This window comes from Poecile atricapillus, chromosome 28 (genome assembly GCF_030490865.1).
Source record: "Poecile atricapillus isolate bPoeAtr1 chromosome 28, bPoeAtr1.hap1, whole genome shotgun sequence".
NCBI lineage: Eukaryota > Metazoa > Chordata > Aves > Passeriformes > Paridae > Poecile > Poecile atricapillus.
The window spans coordinates 377,215-394,480 of NC_081276.1; the positions used below are offsets into that span (position 1 = coordinate 377,215).

Here is a 17,266-nt window from a genome sequence, read left to right on the forward strand (position 1 = left end):
AGCGTTGGGACACATTAACCGCGGGGGTCGCAGCGGGTCCCTGGAGCGCGGGGGTCGGGAGGGACCCCCGGGCCCCGCGGTCCTCGCGCCTCCGCTCCCACGTGCGCGGCGCCTTTAAGGAGCGGCCGCGCCCCAGCGGCTCGCGGTGACGTCACGGCCCCGCGCGCCCCCCGCCCGCGCGGGGCGTGGCCGGGGTGTCCCGCCCCGCGGTGACGTCACGCGGCGGCGGCCCGGGGAATGACATCACCTGTGCGAGCGGGCGGCGGGCGCGAGCGCCGCAGTGTCCCCGCGCCCGGCGCGGCCCCAGCGCGGCCCCGGCGCGGCCCCGCCGAGCGCAGCCACAGCGCCGAGCCGCAGGCGGAGGCGGGCGGGGAGCGCGGCCGCGGCCCCGCGCAGCCCCTCCGCCGGCAGCATGGGAGCGGGCGGCCGCGCCGGCAGGTACCGGGGGCGCGTTATAGCGGGGCCGGGGCGCGGGGCCACCGTGCCCGCACGGGGGTGGCCGGGGCGCTGGGGGGGGGGGGGCTGCGCCGGGGAGGGGGCGCGTTCTATCGGGGGGTAGCGAGAGCGGCGGGGGGGCGCGGGGATGGCGGGGTGATGGCTGGAGCGGGCAGCGCCCGGGAGGGGCTGGGCAGGCGGGCGGGGGTCCTGGAGCGGGGGGTGCGGCCGGTGGCGACCGGAGGGGGGGGTCGCGGGTGGGTGGCACCGGAGAATGGGGGGCGTGTTATGGGGGGACGCATGGGAGGGGTGCGGGGGGAAGGGTCCGCGCTATAGCGGGGGTGCGGGGAGGGGGCGCGCCGGACCGCGGGCACGTGCGGCCGGGGGATGCGGGGGAGCGCCGGGGCGGCGGCCCCGGGACCGGGCGGGGGCACCGGGGGGCGCTGGAGCCTGGGGGGCGCAGCCTGGCCCGGGGTCCCGGGGCAGAGCCCGCCCCACGCTCCGCTGCCGGTGCCGGGGTGCGCCCCGCTCCGTCCCCCGCCGCACCGGGATGTGCCCGCGCCCGGCTCCATCCCACGCCCGGCTGCCGGTGCCTTCCCCCCCGCTCCAGGACCCCCGGCTCCCGCCGTGCTCTTTTCTCGCTGCCGCTGCGCCCCCGCCCCGTCCCCCCGGCGCCCCCCGAGCGCGGTCCCTGCGGGTGCGGTGCCGGTGGGTTCGGGATGCGGTCCCGGCGGGTGCGGTCCCGGTGGGTTCGGGATGCGGTCCCGGCGGGTGCGGTGCCGGTGGGTTCGGGGTGCGGTCCCGCTGGGTTCGGGGTGCGGTGCCGGTGGGTTCGGGGTGCGGTCCCGCTGGGTTCGGGATGCGGTCCCGCTGGGTTCGGGGTGCGGCCCCACGCGTGGCTCCGCGGGCTCCGGCAGCACCCCCGTGCTCAGGGCTGCGCTCCCACGGAGCAGCACCGAGCGCCCGCCTGTGCTGCGCCCTGCTGGGCTCCGGCTTCCCCGGGCGCGCTGGGATGCTCCGCCGGCGGAGCCGCTGCCGCTCCCGGAGCAGCATCGCCGGGTGCGGCTGTCGGAGGAGCCACCGGAGCGCTCCTCTGTGCCATACGGTGTCCTGGGGACGCGGCCGTGTCCCCCCGGGATAGCGCCTGCTCCCTGCCCAGACACCGGCGGTGCCTTGTCCTCCCTGAGCCCCTCAGCAAGTGGCTTTCGCCCCGCTGTCATCGGCTGTGGGGTGGCTCAGTGCCAGTAGCGAGGAAGGGACACGGCTCACCCCAAAACCACCGGGGTCCCTGTGCTGGGGGGGCTCCACCAAACCTTCCCCTTCTGGAAGGGGAATCGGGCTCTGAGGCTGGGGACGGCCCCGGAGTCACAGGGGGACACCCCAGGGGTGACAGCAGGTGGTGTTTTCCATCTGCCCTCGGGGATTTCAGCTGAAATCTCGAGCCCTGGGATCATCCCGCAGCAGGCAAGAGCTGGCCTCGGAGCCGCCGTGTCACCGAGCCAAAATTTGTCACAATGAGAATGAACCCCGCCATCCCCACCCCTTCAATAAGAGTCATGATTAGTAACGTTTGTGCTTCTCCAGGAGGATCCTGTTCCTGTCCCTCCTGGGCAGGCAAATGGTGCAAATGTGGGATAAGGGGAGCCGTGTGGAGGTAGAGGTGGCACCCGTGGGAGCGCTGCTGGGATCTGCAGGATGGATCTGGACTCCCTGGGGACAGGGGACATCTCTGCTCCTGGGGTCTTCACCCTCTCCGAGTCCCGGGAGGCTTTGCTCCCACAAAAGCACTCCCTGCAGGTGGGAGGAAAAGGGCAGGTTTGTCTGGGGGGTTTCAGCCCTTCCTCGGAGCGGGAACACGCTGCAGAGTGAGGGGCGTGTGCCCGCAGTGTCACCCCCACTCCAGCCCCCTCCCAGCTTTGTCGGGGATGTTCCCCACGGCGCTCCCGCTCCTGCCTGCGCCTCCCGGCTGCCAGCACCGACCGTGCCTCGGCTTGGCCAGCACTAAATGCCGGGGATTTATACAGTTTTTCCCTGTAAATCGTGTTTGGGGGGTTGTGTACCTGCGGCTGGCTAGGGGAGCTGTTTGTGTAACCTGGAGGGGATTGGGCTGCTCCTCCCTGTGGGAGCTCCCAGTGGGGGAAATGGAGCTGGAGCAGGGTGCTGGGCAGGAAGGGTGTTGGGTTCAGCAGGGCGTGTGCTGATGAGGAGACCCTCCTGCCCTCCCCGGGGGGATGATACCCCCCTCTGCACACCCAGCAGTGGGAAAGCTGTTAATTGTTCCCTGCCAGATTGATTTATAAATTAACAGGTTTGCTGGCACTCTCCTCCTCCTTCCTGTGCGTGGTAAAGGCCCATATTTCAAATGGGAAAAAGTCATAAATACTTTGAGTAATGTGAGAGGAGCTTCCAGCTGAAGCTGTGCCACCAAGGGCTGTGGGGGAGAGGGGTCCCCTGCAGCTGAAGGTGTGGGGTGATGGCAGGAGGTCCTCGGCTCCTGCTGTGGCTGTCTCTTGGCATTGGCCTCGCAGGCAGGACAGGGCTGGGTCCTTTGTGCCCCCGTGTCTCTGTGCCCCTGTTCCCTGGTGCTCACTGGTTGATAAATGTTGGTTTGGTAAGCAAAGCCTCTTCCCAGGGCATCCCTTTTGTCTCATCCTGAGGGGAGCAGGTTTGCTCTGCCTTCTTCTGGATGCTGAGGAGTATCCGGTGTGACATCTTCCCTAAGCAGCAGAAGAAATGTCTTTGCTCTCTCTCCAGGAGTGTGGATTCCTGTTAGACCCTAAATTCTGCTGCTGCCTTTGGAATAGAGGTGGGAATGAGGGTGGGGAGACAGGTGAGATCCAGCCAGGTGGGATGTCCAAGGAGAAGCTGGGGCTGGAGAGGGATGGTGCTTGTGGCTCCTCAGAGCACAGGAGCAGCTCCAAAGGGCTCCGGCGTTCTGAGGGACCCCAGAGCTGACTTTGAGGCTGCTCTGAGCTCTGGGGTTCCTCTGCGGTGCCTGGCTGGGCGGGGGCACACAGCCCTGTGCAGCTGCTCTCCCGGAGCACACTTACTCCAGGTAGTAAATGCCTGGCGAGCTGTTTGCGCGCTCCCCACGCCGGGCTCGCGTGGGTGGCGAGCGGCCGCGATGGGTGCGAGCTGTGCCCTGCGGCACACACGGGCTCCATTTGGACTTGCTCTCTTCCCAGCTGAAACAGTTTTCCTTTTGCATTGCGGAGATAAAACTGCGAGTGTAGGAATCCGAGATAAAGCGAAGCCAGATCTAGCCCGAGTCAGTGTGGGCAGTGCGAGCGTATGGTAAGGAGAGAGGTTACTCAGTTGCATTAAAAAGATGCTGCTAAGTAGTTTAATCCACAGTTGCTGAACTTTGAGCTTTAAATTCTTCTTATGTGAGTTGATAAGAACATGCATATTATTCATAACTCTCTCCTCAAAAAAAGGAAAATCTGTAAATGACTTCTGTTAAATATCATTGCTTCAACAGCGTGAAAAATGTGCCTGACTTGTACTTCAAATAATCCCTTCCCTTGGCCCAGCTCCCTCCATCCGTGAAGCTCTTTGCTTCATCAGAGGATGGTGGGAATGGGGTCAGGAGCTGGGGGCTTTGCTCTGGCCTGGTGTCTCTGGGCAGAGCCCCCAGGACATATATTTTATTTTTTTTTATATTTGCAAATGGAAGGAGCCAGCCGGGCTGAGCAGCTTCTGGCTATGTCAGTATTGCTTTTTAAAAATTGTGGTCGATTTTCAGCCTGTGAGCCCTGAAGTGTTAAGGCTCGGCCCAGCTTTCTTTCTGCAAAGTTTATTACACAATAAGCTGGAACAGGCTCTGTTTGTTAGACCTTTCTTTTTACTCTTTTCCTCTCTTTCTGATTATTTTCTTTATAACTTGACCAATTTATTTTTTTTCCTTGACATCGGCGTAGGAAACTGGAAATTGTCTTTTATTTCCCCCCATCTTTCAACTCATAAACCCTCTAGGGTTCTGGGTCTGATCCAACATAATTCTTTTGGACTTTTTATTTTTTTTTCTAGCTTGGGTATCATTGTCTTGCTGTGGTAATTTATCGAGCTTGGCGTTGCTGTTGCAGGGGCTGCCTGTGCTGTCGGATTATTTGCTCATCCGACGAGCCCGTGCCGAGCCGCGTGTCCTGCACACAGATGGCCGTGTCCCCCTGCAGCCCCAGCATCCTCCAAAAAAAGGAATTTTCAAAGCCACGTTGCTTTCCTGACATCGCTCCATAAGGAGCTGGTTGGGAGGTGTGAGTTTCTTTGAACTTTATTTATTATTTCTTTATAATCTGTGAAGCCTCTTGGCTCCGGGCTCCCGAGAGCTCCCACGCAGCAGTGGGAACAGCCCAGGGAGGGGCAGAGGAAGGGGATGGGGATGTGTGACAGGCAGGATCTGTCTGGGATGCCCAGGTGTGTGCAGGGTGGAGCAGCGTGGCACGGGCTGTGCACACACCCAGAGGTGCTCAGGGATGCTCTGCTGCCCCTGCAGCCAAAGGAATCGGAGGCTGAGACAGCCCAGCTCATGGCAAAGGGGGACCCAGCCCAAAGCTGGGATTTCTCCCTCTTCCTGGGACTTGCTGGCCCCTCAGGAGGCTTCACCTGCCATCCTGCTCTGGTCCTGGCTACTGGAGCCTCACCTGGGCTTGTGCATCGTGGGCTTGGAAAGCTCTGGGAATGGTCTTTGTGCAGCTCCAGCAGCAGCAGGCGGGATCTGGGAGCCCTGCTGTGTGGGCACGGCCAGCCCTGAGGGAGAGGGGATTTTAGAATTCCTGTTTTCCATGCATTACTATCACTCAGGCTGATGCAGTGTGAGTGTTGTTGTACAACCAGGATCCATCAGAACCTCCGTGCTCTAGTTCCCTGGCAACATTTGCACAAAATAAGAGCTGCTCTAGATTAGACAGCAGATATTAGTTTGTCTAAACAGGTTTAAAAACCTATCAAATTAAACTGGGCCAGGCAACTCGTACAATGTGTACACCTAAATTGGTTTAACATTTGCATAAATCAGATTAAATCGGGGCTGTGGGATGGTTTAGGTTGGGAAGCCTGTGGCTGTTTGTGCCCAGCTTCTGGAGTTCTCCGCTCCTGCTGCCGTGTCAGGGCTGTTTTTGCCCAGCAGCAGCTGAATCCCTTGTTTTCAGCCCCATTTCATAGGTGAGTGCTCTGTCAGCGCTGCTTTACACCAGACCGGGGGGTTGCAGTTTGGCTGTGACCTCTGAGCTCCTGGGATGTCCCCACCCAAGCTGGGGACATGATTTGCCACATGTGCCAGGTCCTGCAGGGGTTCTGCAAGGGTCTCTCTGTCTCCAGGAGGATTTTGAAGCCTGTTGGGGTTTGAGGAGTGAAGGGTTCAGAGGTGAATCTGTACCTGGGGAGCTCCATGCCCAGGGTCCTGACTCTCCTCTCCTCTCCTGCTGCTGTCTCTCTGCATCGCTCCTGGGGTGCAGGGATGTGATGGTGGGGATCCCTCAGGTGTCCTCTTCAGAGCACAGAGCCTCCTCTGGCCAGCCTGTTTAGGAGCACAACAGGTAAAAACTGCTCTGCTCAGGCTTCAGGGATGATTTGCTGTCCTGCACTTGCTGCTGTGCTCCAGGGACATGGGGATTTACACATCATCAGGGGATGAGCTGAGATACACCAGGTCCAAACTTCACAGTCAAGATCCACCAGATCCTCACTCCAGAAAGGCCCTGACTTTACCTAAGGCTGTTTCAGGATTTCCCCCTGCCTTCACTTCTCTTAGTGGGCAGTGATACCTGAGGTGATGTGGGATCACACGGGGTGACCTCGTGCTCTGGGTGCAGAAGGCACAAAGCTGGGGCCAAGTGCTCTCCACCTCCAGCCAGCTGGGATGGGACACAGTGAGCATGAGAGGGAGGACGTGGTGTGTGTGGCTTCTCCAACTGCAGAGATCCCATCCTGGGAAAATAGCTGGGAATTCAGTGCTTTGTCTCTTTGTGCTGCTGGAGTTGAATCTCACCATCTTTCCCTCTGATCTCTTGTTTAATGGTTTTCTTCCTGGTGTCCCTGTATCCAAATCAGCGTTGTGAGTAATTGCTGATTTGAGTCTGAAAGCTTCTTTCCTTGGAAGTCTTTACTGTGCTTCCCTCCATTTTGCTGTTGTGATCCAGCAGCGATGGCCAGACCTTCTGCTTCCGTGCTGCGACACGCGCGTGTGCGCGCAGCAAAGCCTGCAGGAATTCAGCGTTTTTCTACTTTTTTAAGCTAATCATCAGCTCTGACATCATCAAGTGTTTGTTCTGGTTCCTGTGAATCACAGATGGGTGCTGCTGCTCCAGGCTTGCACTGCTCGAGGTTTCCCTCCTGCTGCGTCTTTCCTTTGTTTCCCGAGGTGCTGCTGCTCGCTGGCAGCAGCTCCAGCCCCTTCCCTCCGCTGGCTGCAGAGGGTGGCTGGAGGCTGAGCAGCACTTTCCATTCAGCAGTGAAGTTCCCGTGTCCAGCACAGCCAGGGTGTGTGGGAAGCAAAGGTGATGGGCAGCGCTGTGTCCCGCTGGGAGCAAGGGGTGGAAGGAGATGATCTTTAAGGTCTCTTCTAACCCAAACCATCCCACAGTTCTGTGAAGGGTTATTTCTCAGGGTGCTGTGCTTTCCACCATCAACTTCTTCCTTGGGATGGTTCCCATTCCCTCCAGGCTGGTGCACCCAGGACAGGGGCTGAGCACTGCAGGTGCCCTGGGAGCAGGCAGGGTGCTGTCTCCTGGCCAGGTGGGACCTGGCTGCCCCAAACACCCTGGTGAACCAGCTGGTGTTCCTGTCCCTGCCATGGGGTGGCCAGCAGAGGACCTCAGCCCTGGGGCATTTTACACTGGACCATCACGTGCCACGGCACAGAACCTCCCAGCCATGTCCTTCCCTCCAAGTCGCCATTTTATTTTTCTTAAACATTTATGTATAACCGTACACTAACCTATAAAAATTAGTTTAGGATGGCTGCCAAGAAAATCTCTGCGGTGCCTTGTGGGTAACTCCCTGTGAATTACCATAAAAGCTGTAGTGTGAGGCTGCGGTGGCAGTTGTGAGGATGCCAGTCATCATGCTCTGTATTTAAAATTCAGATGAATGTGTAATGCCTCCGTGGCTGGATTGCAGCAGCTCAGAGCATTCCCGGTGTCCCTGCCCTGCATGCTCTGCACCCGCTCTGCTTTTTTAATGTCCTCTTACGTTCTTCCAGTGTTTTGCTTGATTGTAAAATGCAACAGGTAGCGAATTGTGGGCAAGCCATGCTGGGAGAGAGAGTGGTTTCTGATAGCTTCCTCCCTGGAGGGACCAACCTCCTGCTTCCACTGAGCCACTGGCAATATTTCACTTGAGGGAAAAGCCACTCCGTGACCCTTCCCGTGCCCATCCTGCCCGAGCCTGTCCCGTTCCCCAGGCCCCTCTGATGTGAGTGTGATGGTGATGGGAGCGGGGCTCGCTCTGTCAGCAGAGCCAGGGTTGTCCCCACCTGCCTGGGGATGTCTCACTGCCCTGCTGGAGAAGGATGCAGTTCCCTTGCCACCGAGCCAGTTGCATGTTGCTGTTTATCCGTGTGCCCTTGGAAATCCAAAGGGCTTCTCTTTACCTGTCCCTGCTGCCTTTCCTCTGGAGCACTGAGCCAAGGTGGCTGTGGGGCTCCAAAGCAGAGCCCCAGCCCTGGAGCTGCTCCGCTCGGTGCGGGCCTTGGCAGGAGCTGGTACTGCTCTGCTGGCCATGATGGATCATTTCATTTAAATTTTCCTGAAATATAATATTCATCTTGCTGTCACTGTCCCACCTTTATTATAGTTTGCTGATAAACATCTGTAATCTGAGAGCGATCCACACCCTGCCAGACACAGCCCAGGAGTAATGAACACATTTCTGGAGCCACGAGAAGGTGTCTCAGGGATGTGTCCCCGCTCTCCCAGCCCTGGCTGATAAATAAAGCAAGAAGCAGATCCATTTTTCCCTGGTGTATTTACACGTGGCTGTTGGGTTCAGGGCTCTGAAATGGTGGCAGTTGGATACACTCTGGTGTCCCTGTTAATAGCCAACAGGGATTTCTGAATGCAGCCTCTGTCTGGCTGAGGGTTCAGGGCACCACCCCAGTGAATCCCCCCGTGCTGGGCAGCCTTTTCCACCCTGTGGTAAATCCCTGTCCCAGCTGGATTTTAGCAGGAGGGGCTGCAGCTCTCGCAGAGCGCTGGGGCTGGTGGCCCTGTGTATGGCAAGGCACGTGCCACGAGGGGTTTTCCCTTCTCCCTGCTGGTCCTGAGCAAGCACAGGAGCTGACAGGACCCAGCACAACCCCAGGAATGGTTCATCCCTGGCAGCTCAGTGTGAGCCGGGGGGGACCAGGCTGTTTTGGGGCTCCAGCACAGCCTCTGTGTCCCCACAGTGCTGGCAGCCAGGGAACATCCATCATCACCCTGCTGCTCGTCTCCTGACTGGTTTTACCCCAAAGGCTGCTGTTGCACTGAGCTCTGAGTGTGGGAACTCGAGGTCACCTCCTTGTCTGGCACAGCCAGGTGGGTCAGCGTGTCCCAGCTCGGCCACCCACTCCAAAGCAAAGCTGATGTGCCATCTGCTGTGCCCAGGATGGATTTTGTTGCCAGTGCAGCAGTGGGAGGTGATGGCTGCTGGTGCCACATGCTGCTGGGACTGCTCTGCTTCCACAGGGAGAGCTGTTGGCTTATCATCCTCTGGGGACCCAGCTCCTGACCATCTCCAGGGTTCTGACCTTCAGGACTGAAGTGTTGTGAAGCCTCGTGTGGACCTGACCTCTCGGGCTGCTCTCATGGAAAGACCTTGCCTCTGCTTCTGCCTCCACTTCCTCCTCTGCATTTCACCCAGAACAAGCTGAATTTGCTGCTGCTTTGGGATTTCCTGCCACCTCTGCTCCCTTCTAGCATCCAGGTCCTGAGACTTGCAGCTTTTTTCTATCCTGTTGCAAAACTTGTCTGCAAGAGGAAAATCCCTGGATTTGGAGTCCCCTAGCACCATCCATCTGGAATTGACAGCTGCTCTACCGGGCAAGCCCTGGCTCTGCTTTGGGATGTGCTCAGAGCCCCGAGGAGAGCAGCCAAGCAAGATCTTTGCTAACTCCTTCCCACAAGGAAGGACTTGTTGCACCATGCTGATGAGAAGATTCAGTTTTTCCAGGAGCCCAAAGCAAGAAGCCCCAAGGGCTGAGGCTGAGCTGACAGTGAAGCTCCGAGCAGAGCAGGAGCACGAGCCACCCTCACCACGTGTCCCATTTCCTTGGGAGGGATGAGGATGAAGCTCCAGCCATCACCTTCCTGTCTCAGGACCTTGATTTCAGCAGGCTGACCTGTCTGGTGCCATGAGGTGGGAGCACCAGTGCTATTTCTGGCCCCTGGAGCTGCTCATGGACTGCATGCCTCAAAAGCTGTGCTGGTGGTCCTGTGCAGGCATTTGGGTAAGGCTGTCTGGGTTTGGGAAGGACCACAGACCTGCTGTGCTCTCAGCACCTGAGATGACAGTGGGATCACAGCTTCCATGCTTTATCCAGTCCTCCATCTGGAAAGCAGCTTGAGAATCCTGGGGCTGAGCAGCTGCCCCAGAGGTGTGGAGAGCAGGAGCATCCCTTTGCCTCTGCTCCCGGCGGAGGTGACGCGGGGGATGGCACCATCCGGCAGCGCTGAGATGTGCAGCTCTAAAAATAGCTGGAAGGTTGCTTTGAAAAGAGGAAAAGAAGGAAGGTGGGAGGAACTGAAGTGTTTCTTAGAAGTAAGAGAGAAAGGTGAATGAAATCCTTCGTGGCCCTCACAGCTGAGGTTTCTCATCCCAGCTGCCGAGGGGAGCGGGAGCTCGGGGGGGCTCCCATGGGTGCCTTGGGCTCCTGGCGTGGCAAGGAGCTGAGTTTTGGGCTGGCCGAGGAGTGACGAGGAAGGGGTGAAGAGAAGATGTGCAGTTTTCATGTTGGAGGTGCATTTTTGACTGGCAGGGTCTTCCTGCTGACCCACCTGGGGCATTGTCCCCAGTGTCCCAGCTCATCCTGTGCTTTGTGACTGGGCTGTCCCCTCCTGTCATGGGCAGGTGACGTGGCTGTCTCTGCCCTCATCTGGGGGGGCTGGGGCAGGGCTGGTGAAGTGGGGGACAGGCAGGTTCTGTCTGTGCTCCCTGGGGTTCTGGAGCAGCCCGTGCTGGGCACAGGGGAAGGGAAGGGAAGGTCGGGGAGAAGCTCCAGGCTCTTGGCAGGGGGACACGGGGCTGTCCCTGAGGGCTCTGTGCCCCACGGGCACTGTCCCCAGCACTGCACTGGCCAGCTCAGCTCACGGCTCATGGGCTTGGGTTTCTCTCTTCTGAGCCAGCAGAGCCAGGCTGGAATTGGGCTGGCTTGTTGTAACCAGATCTCCCACCCCAGTGCCTTGTTCTTCACTTACCCTTGACGCTTTCCAGTGTCTGAGCGAGCTGTGTCCCTTACCCGTGCCCCGTTTTCCATCCTCCATTCTGCCTCCTGCACACAGATGCTCTCGAGGCAGGGCAGCCTGGCAGTGTCCTGGGCAGTGTGTCCCCTGACAGTGTCCTTGCTGTCCTCCAGGCCCTCTGAACCTTCTCATGAGGAGCATTTATGGGTGGCTGAATCGCAAGTTTTTCTAGGAAGTATCAGAGAAGCTTGTGGTCCTCACATCAGGGCCCTAGAACACTCTGCAGAGAGCTTTAATCTTAAAATAAAATCAAAGCAAGGCTTTCAACTTGGATTTTTCTTTGGAAGTCACTTTATTTTAAACCCATTTTTTTTCTGAGTAGTCCTTTAGGAGTGAAAAAGCCCCATATCAAGAAATCTTGCCTATGTAAATAATTTTTGGGCTTGGGCTTTTTGAAGTCACAAGAAGGGTGTGCTGTACACACCTAGGGAAGGGTGTGCTGTACACCTAGGGAAGGGTGTGCTGTACACACCTGTGGAAGGGTGTGCTGTACACACCTGTGGAAGGGTGTGCTGTACACCTGTGGAAGGGTGTGCTGTACACACCTAGGGAAGGGTGTGCTGTACACCTAGGGAAGGGTGTGCTGTACACACCTGTGGAAGGGTGTGCTGTACACACCTGTGGAAGGGTGTGCTGTACACACCTGTGGAAGGGTGTGCTGTACACACCTGTGGAAGGGTGTGCTGTACACCTGGGGAAGGGTGTGCTGTACACACCTGTGGAAGGGTGTGCTGTACACCTGGGGAAGGGTGTGCTGTACACACCTGTGGAAGGGTGTGCTGTACACCTGGGGAAGGGTGTGCTGTACACCTTTGGGAGGGTGTGCTGTACACCTGGGGAAGGGTGTGCTGTACACCTGTGGAAGGGTGTGCTGTACACCTGTGGAAGGGTGTGCTGTACACCTTTGGGAGGGTGTGCTGTACACCTTTGGGAGGGTGTGCTGTACACCTGGGGAAGGGTGTGCTGTACACCTTTGGGAGGGTGTGCTGTACACACCTCAGGAAGGGTGTGCTGTACACCTGTGGAAGGGTGTGCTGTACACACCTTTGGGAGGGTGTGCTGTACACACCTGTGGAAGGGTGTGCTGTACACCTTTGGGAGGGTGTGCTGTACACCTGTGGAAGGGTGTGCTGTACACACCTAGGGAAGGGTGTGCTGTACACCTAGGGAAGGGTGTGCTGTACACACCTTTGGAAGGGTGTGCTTTGGCACAGCTGGGCAGGAGCCAGGCAGACCCACACTGCTGCCGTGGGCTCCTGGAGGGGCTTTGGGCAGGGTGGGCTGGGGTGAGGAGGATGAGGATGGAGCAGGAGGCAGCAGACGGGTGCGTGGGACACGCTGTGGGGACGGAGGCGGTGGCAGGGATGGAACAGCCCGTGCTGGAGGGGACACATCTCGCTCAGTGCCAGCTGCTTCTGCCACGGCCACCCCCTCACAGCAGGAGCACGGAAGGAGCCCTGTGCTGTGGGAGTGGGAGCTCCGTGCTGCCTCGGGAGAGCCCGGGCTCCATCTCATCCCTGGGGAGAGCCCAGGCTCCATCTCATCCCTGGGGAGAGCCCAGGCTCCATCCCATCCCTGGGGAGATGAGCCCAGGCTCCATCTCATCCCTGGGGAGAGCCCAGGCTCCATCTCATCCCTGGGGAGAGCCCAGGCTCCATCCCATCCCTGGGGAGAGCCCAGGCTCCATCTCATCCCTGGGGAGAGCCCAGGCTCCATCTCATCCCTGAGGAGAGCCCAGGCTCCATCTCATCCCTGGGGAGAGCCCAGGCTCCATCTCATCCCTGGGGAGAGCCCAGGCTCCATCTCATCCCTGGGGAGATGAGCCCACCCACAGTGGCCCTGTCTGCCCTGCTCCCCGTCCCCTCCAGCTGAGCAGGGTTGGTGACTCTTGGAGAGCTTCTCCCGACCTTTCCAGTTCTGTGCCCTCAGCTGCCACCAAGTGACATGGTGACATTTCAAGTCTAGAATGTCTGAGCAATTTTATGAAAAAAAAAAGCCAGCAGAAATGAAATGCTTTGGCTTTTTGTCTCTGACAAATTGGATTTGTTAACCTGAAGCTTCATCTGTCAGCTGGCAGAGCCCCTCTGCAGCTGGCAGCCGATGGGATGGTGGGAAGAGGAGTGAAAGTGTGTCTGGGACACGAGGAGCAGGGAGAGCTGTTACCAGCAGTGTAATATTTGCCGTGTCTTCGGCAATTTCTGGAGGCCCTTTTGGAAGAGATGGGGCAAGGTCAGTCATGGAATCACAAAATGGTTTGGACTGGGAGGGACCTCAACGCCCATCCAGGGCCACCCCTGCCATGGCAGGGACACCTCCCAGCCCTGTCCAGCCTGGCCCTGGGCACTGCAGGGATCCAGGGACAGCCCCAGCTGCTCTGGGCACCTCTGCCAGGGCCTGCCCCCTTGCCAGGGAGGAATTAATTCCCAATATCCCATCCAGCCCTGCCCTCTGGCACCGGGAGCCATTCTCCCTTGTCCTCCAAGGTCTCTCCCTGCTCTCCTGCTGCCCCTTGAGGTACTGGAAGGTTCTCTAGGGTGTCCCTTTTGCCTGCACAGTCCCTGCAGGAGGCACAGCCGGGGTGTGTGCGGGCAGGGCAGCGCTGGGCACGGTCCTGGTGGGTCTGCAGAGCTGGGAGAGACCCAGCCTGGGGCTGTGCCCCCAGGGCTGCCTGTGCCAGGGCAGTGCCAGGGCAGTGCCAGGTGAGTGTTGTGTTATTTAGGGTGTGTAACCCTGGGGGCAGGTAGAAGATGCGCCCCCAGGCATCCCCAGTGTGCATGCAGGAGGATTCCTGCTGCTGTCAGGCTCTGCTGGAGAGCTCTGCTCAGATTTAATCCACTTTAACTCCCCTCTGGGGTTGGGCACGAGGAGTCCTGGGTGCCTGGAAATCAGGCTTCCCTCACCTTTTCCTTTTCTCTGAAGCAACAAAGGAGGCTCTCTGTGAAGGAGCGTGTGAGGGAGGGCAGCCCCTGCCCAGAGCCTCTGGGGACCTGCACGGGGCCAGCACTGGGGAGCTGCCTTGGCTCCCTGTCTGTGTCCCCTGGGCTGTGGCACTGCTGCTCCTGCTGCTGCTGAGCCTGGCTTTGTCCCGCGGCAGAGCCGGCACCGTGGCCTTGGTGGCAGCTTCCAGCCCGCGCTGGGGTTGTGCAGGTCTCGCTTGGCTGCTCAGCAGGCTCCAGCGTGGGATGGCTGCAGGCTCTGGAAGACTCTCCAGCGCTGCTCATATGGAAAACACTCTCAGGAACCACAAAGAACGGAGATGGCGCTTAAAAAAACACAAATGAAGGTCATCAGTAGGGGCCCTATGGGATGGAGACAGCGAAGCCGCCTCGCCTGATGTCTGCTGGGGTTGTGTGACTTGAGAATCCCCTTCCTGCAGGGCTGGAAGCAGAGCTGTGCAGGCAATGTCCCTTCCTCTGGATATCCTTGGACTGGGCTCTCCCTCTGCAGCCTCCAGATCACCACCAAAGCACCCCCAACAGCCCCAGGGGCATTTTCTTCTGGGGTTTTTGGTTGCAGGAGTCTGTGTCCTCAGCTGCTGTTGGAGCAATCCCACGGGAGCGCACGCGGCGAGTCCTGAATCCTCCTGAACGACCACGGCGCTGGGACAGGAGAGCAGCTGCAGCTCCGAGAGGGACCTGGGCTGGCCTGAGCCTGCTGCCAGCCTCAGAGGGATGCACAGGAGAGTCCCAGGCCGGGGGCTGAGGCTGAGGCACCCAAACCTCGCTGCCCTTCAAACAGAACAAAGCTCAGGCACGGCGGGCAGTGAATCCGTCAGGAATGTGGCTGCCAGGAGAAACCCCCTGGAGTGAAAAATCCCTTTATTCAGTTTTCCCATGTCTGAAGAGCAAGTGGAAGACTTGGGCCCAGCTTTTTCCCAATGCAGAGAATGGGATGGAAACCTCCAGGTGCTGGTGCCGTGGATGTGTGTGGCTCTATCACCTCGATGTGAGGATTTGGTACATTCTGCTGCTTTAAAATAAACTATGAGTTGTTTTGGGCCATGGAGGCAAAGAAAGCAACAGGCCACTGGATTTCCTCAGTCATCCTCAGTGCTGCATGGGAGAAAAATTAATAAAGTACCTGCCAATCCCAGGAGTGATTTGTTAAAGCCAGAGATAATGATGGGAAAAATTGAGTTCCTGCCTATGGTGGGTTCCCTCATGATCCTGCACATCCACCCCATCCAAAACATCTCTGTTCCTGTCAGTGCCATGGTGGGAAAGGAGACTCTGATCTGCTGGTCTGAGCCCTTCTAGCACTGAGAAGAGCAGCATGGGGCTCTCCAGCCTCTCTGGGGACTCGTTTGTACTCTGAAAATTGGGTCCTTTTAGGTGTTTTTGGATACATGAGAAGTCTGGATTATCCACAGAGTCACTGCTTTAGTGGGAGGTGCCCCTGCCCACAGCAGGGGAGTGGAGCTGGATGATCTGAAAGGCCAGTCCAGCCCCAGCCGTAACTACAGCCTGGTTCATGCTGGATGCCAGCAATGGGTTGGATCCTCAGTCTCATCCTTAGGCCATCTTCATCTCGGGGTGTGAGGCTGGATTATTCCAAAAGAGCCTCTGGCTTGTGTTGGAGCCTCCAGCTGCCCCCATCCCACCAGGCAGGGCCCTCACCACGAGCACTTGATAACGTTGTGTGGCTGGAGCAGCCCAGCCCTTCTCTGGCACAGAAAGGACAAATTAAATAAACATGCTTGATTGCTTAAACATTTGTTTTTTAAATTAGCAGCAGCTTTTTTATATTAAAGTCTGTGGATATGCTGCTGGGGAACACTTTAGCAAGTTGTTTTTTTCTTCCTGGTGCTGCTTTTCCAGAGTGGTTTGTGATTTAGAAACCCAGTGCAAAATGCAGGCCAAGTTTGAGGTTTAATCCTGTAGAAGATGTCGATGGGAAGAAATTGCACTGCTTGGAGCTGTGGGGCCCTGCTTGGATACATGATGGGACAGGCCTTGAAGGCAGCAGCATTTGTAAATTGTGCTGTGCAAGTGCTGCAGAGAAGTGTCTGAATTATGGAATCACAGACTGGTTTGGGTTGGTTGGAAGGGACCTTAAGGATTATGGCTTTCCAACCCTCAGCACCTTCCACTAGAGCAGATTGCTCCAAGTCCCATCCAGCCTGGCCTTGGACACTCAGGAATGGCTCAAGGTGCTCCATGATTGTCTCCAGCTTCTCACTGAAAGTTTCAGTTGTCCATAAATTGTCCAGATGTTGAAATCTGCTGCTAGAAGGTGTTTGGAGGTGCTGTGTGTGGGTCTGTAATTGTCTGTGTGCTCACAGGGAGTGGATTTGCAGCCCTTCCCTGGCTGTGCCTCAGGTTTTTTTGCTTTCTTCATTATCCTGTGGAGATGGCAGAGCCAGCCCCGTGTGAGGCTGGCAGCCCGTGTGCCCGTGCAGGATGAGGGGCTCTGGGTGCTGCTCTGACAGGAACCAGCGGTGCTGAATGGCAAAATGCAGCCAGTGAGCAGCTGATGCTTCACTCTGACCTTGCTTGGAGCACGTGGGGCTCAGCTGTCTCCAGGGCCTTGTGTCAGTGTCCCCAAACCACCTCTGTCCCGGGGAATAACCCAAATATCGGAGCGTGGCTCCCTGGGGGTACCTGCACCGTCCCCACTGGGCCTTCCTGGCACATGAACTCTGCTCCTGCCACTGTGGAAAAGAATAAACAGAGTTCCACAATCCCACTGCTTCTTGTGTCATCCCTCTGGGTTATTCAGAGCTCCTGGCAGCCGGCTCAGGGACCAGCCTGGCTTGGGGGAGCCCACGGGAGAGCCCTGGGCTGGCTGCTCATTCTCCCTCTGCACAGACTCCAGGGCACATCCTTCACTTTTTAATTAGTGGCTGCATCCCCCATGAGCTCAGCTCCAGCTCAGCTGAGTGTCCGTGCATGGATGGAGGATTGCCTCCACCCGAGCCCTGGCTCTGCAGCCTCCCGAAAGGCGACAAGCAGTGGGTTTTATTGTTGTTTTGTTTTCACGTATTAAAGGTTTAATAAATGGAATTAAATACTGTGAAACTTAAGGTAATTAAATGTGGAAGCAGAAGGAAAAGAATTGTAAAGCATCCTCTCCAGGAAACTAATAGGCTCCATGCCTCCTTATCTTAATGATTTTCATAATTTAGCTGAATGCAGAGATAATGGATGTGATGAACCTTTCTGGAGCTGATTTGAGATTTAATGGGCGTCTTGCTGGGGAGCAGGGTGGGGGCAGGTGCAATCAGTGCTCTTGAGGAGGGAGATAAGAGCAGAGAGGCTGGGATACAGAGGCAAACGGCTTTTCCGTCCTTGCTGAGCGCTCCCTCCTTCCCACCTGGAATTAACCTCGGAAATCATTTTCCAGGGCCAGGTGGTTTCCTCCGGCTCCGAGCTGCCAGCGGCTTTTGCCTTTCT

General features: G+C 57.8%; 1 protein-coding gene across 9 annotated transcripts in view; it reads left to right on the forward strand.

The window, feature by feature from the left end:
* The first annotated feature begins 265 nt into the window (after window positions 1-265).
* PTPRS (protein tyrosine phosphatase receptor type S) overlaps window positions 266-17,266 on the forward strand; it is a 143,467-nt gene continuing 126,466 nt past the window's right edge. For 7 of the 9 annotated variants that reach the window (XM_058858719.1, XM_058858725.1, XM_058858721.1 and 4 more), the window contains exon 1: window positions 266-438. The gene's annotated coding sequence lies outside the window, so the exon portion shown is untranslated. The remainder of the gene's footprint in view (window positions 439-17,266) is intronic. The other 2 variants (XM_058858722.1, XM_058858731.1) reach the window with 2 other exon arrangements.